Source organism: Cyprinus carpio, unplaced genomic scaffold, assembly GCF_018340385.1.
Source record: "Cyprinus carpio isolate SPL01 unplaced genomic scaffold, ASM1834038v1 S000001012, whole genome shotgun sequence".
Taxonomy (NCBI): Eukaryota; Metazoa; Chordata; class Actinopteri; order Cypriniformes; family Cyprinidae; genus Cyprinus; species Cyprinus carpio.
The window spans coordinates 2804-5723 of record NW_024873734.1 but is presented as its reverse complement, the minus strand read 5'-3'; the positions used below and the strand labels follow the sequence as shown (position 1 = coordinate 5723).

General features: G+C 31.5%; 1 long non-coding RNA gene across 1 annotated transcript; it reads right to left on the bottom strand.

Moving 5' to 3' along the window:
• Positions 1-841: 841 nt before the first annotated feature.
• Positions 842-2119, bottom strand: LOC109094721. The gene is made up of 3 exons (XR_006159078.1): positions 2057-2119; positions 1879-1917; positions 842-859 (listed from the first exon to the last, which is right to left on the bottom strand). It is a non-coding gene; the product is annotated as an uncharacterized LOC109094721 (long non-coding RNA).
• Positions 2120-2920: the final 801 nt, after the last annotated feature.

Below are 2920 nucleotides of genomic sequence, written 5' to 3'. Positions count from 1 at the left end.
TAGCAACCACTGAGTCACCTTTTTCATTATGAGTTTGAAAAGAATTCAATAAGCATTTTTTTAAAATGGTTTTAATGCTGCAGTCAAAAAGTACTGTATTCAATATGCATTCTTTTACAGGATATTTTCAGTGACCTTACTTTCCACGAAATGCTGAAGCGATACAACCTGCAAAAAAAAAAAAAAAAAAAAAACAAACAAAAAAAAAAAAAACTGACAAATACAGAAAATAAACTCCAATTAAAAAAACAGGAGCAGATAAAACAAACTTTTTTTCCAAAGAAAAAAACAATAAGAAAAACCGTAATAGCAGATTAAACTACTTTTATTAACCTAGCATTAAAAGGACTGAAAAAAAACAGTAGTATCTGAACACAAATGATCAACCTAGTATTGAAAATAATGTTTTTTTTTTTTTTTTTTTTTATTTGGTGTATATGGGTGGGAGGAGGTTGGAGAGGGGTGGGAAGAACATTCAGAAGAACTTAGCGGTATGGAAAGAGAAAGACATATTAGGCAGCTACAATGATAACAATATTGAAAAAAAGAGCAACACAGTATCATTTTAGGCATTTTGCACACTAACCAAGGCGTTCAGCTGCAGAGAGAAAAATGCAGGTTGTGCTCTGATGGGGGGTATATGGGTCGGAGGGTTGGGTGAGGGGGGTTGGGAAGTACAATCAGAAGAACTGCTGCTTGTAGAAAATCCAAAAACCTGGGAAAGAAAGACATATAGGCAACTATAATGATAATAATATTAAAAGGAAAACGACCATGGCATCATTTAGGCATTTTGCACACACTAACCAGGCGTTCAGCTGCAGTGAAAAAATGCAGGTAAGTGCTCTGAATAGATGGTCTGCAAAACAACAAACAAACACAAAATAAAAAAAAACCAATATGCAAAGGCATAGATCAATATTATAAAAAAAAAAAAAAAAAAAAAAAAACTTAATATGCAAAGGCATCCATAAATGTTTTTCAATACAGTCACATTTTCAATATAAATGTATTATATTCCAAACCTAAAGCTACTGTAAGTGATTGACTAAAGAGTTTCCTCAGGGTTGTAAAACACAAAAGTAGCAAAATATAATATATTGTCAATATAATATACTGACTGCCAAAACAATATGACCAAAATCTAAATGATTGACAGACAGAAAAGCACTTGTTTTCTTTTTTTTTATTTGATTGAGATGTTCAACAAATGATGTTTTTTACCTGGTTTTAAAGGTCTAGGGTATTATCAGAACTTGCATACTTCTCTACTATATAATAGGGTGAAAGGCAGTAGATGAAAAGTACCTGGATGACCTATCACTTCTATTGAGATTCTTTAGTTTAGTCTATCCCATGAGCCCACAGTAGCAAAATTGTGAATTGCACTGTAACTGATGCTGTAACTCACATGACAGTGATAACATGACAAATGTAGTACAGCTGCATACATACCACACATATTAGACTATTTTTAATGATTGCAAAATTATTACTTATTCTTAAGACATATCTACTCAGCGAGTATGCAGCTTCGGATGCAGCCCATGGCTATAACATAAACTGGTTCTATCTTTCAGGGAGGAAAAATTATTTTTCTATAACATACAGCAACTTAAAAGGAATGGTTCCCCCACAAAATGAATATTTCATCATTCTCTCATTGACTTTATGTGAAAAATTACAAGCAAGGAAAAATCATTGATGCTTAAAACATTCCCCAGTGAATTTCACCAAACTCCACATAGCCAGCCTCACAGGTTCTGAAGTGCTATAGTGCATCAATGACTCAGTAGTATGTCATTTAATTATTGTCCTTTGTCACCTGTGTTCATATTTTATCCATATCAAAAAATAAAAATAAATAAAAATACTTACTGGATATTGCGCAGTGCGGAGTCGGTAGTGCTCGTAATGCTATAATTTTAAAAATAAAAATAAAATGTCAGACATAACTTAAAAATCTGTCAACCCCATAAACTACAGCATCTCTCATTTTCTTATTCCTGCATAGTGCACCTTTAAATGAAACATTAACCAAAAAATGCAAACAAACCTCAAGAATTGCTCAGGAGATAAAGCTCAATGATCAATCTAAACAAAGAAAAAATGAACAAAAGAAAAAAAAGTATAAATTAATGTTTGACAGCACAGAAAGGGGGACAGTTGGATAACAACAAAACACAGGTCTACCTAACTTTCAAGGTACCTCTTTATGACTGAAAACCAGAAAAAATATATCTAATTTTAATTCTTAATATAAACATTGAATATGCGGGGTCTATGTCCTAAATACATGTTTATGGTAAATCTTTAAATATACTTACAATCACAGATATTACGATGCATATGACAAATATATTGGGACACACAGAAAACACATTCGATCAGAGATATAAATGTGGATGTCAACCATATATATGGTACCAAAATGACAGGAAACCGACATTAAGGCAATACAAAACTAAATAGATTGCTGGAAGCTAAAAAGATTCTGTTATTCCATTTATTTATTTTCAAGACTTTTATACTCTCCAAAGCTGATAAATTCAGTAAAAACAGTGATATTGTCAATTATTATTACATCTTAAATGTACTTTTTATTTTATTATATTTTTAATCATCATTGCCATTGGCACTGGCATCATTTACATTTAATTTATTTTGGTGATGGCAAACTGAATTATAATAGTTAACTCCCAATCATAGTTAACCCAATTTTGTCGAGTAAATCATGTTATCATCAATGTTGAAAACAGTTGTGCTGCTTCATATTTTTTGTGGAAACTGAATTTTAACTAGTACTGTTTGGTTCAATAATTGTTGTTTATACTTTTACTCAGCAGACATGAAACTGGATCAAAAAGTGACAGTATTTACACAATGTTACATAAGATTTTGGGACTTTGGTATTTTACTT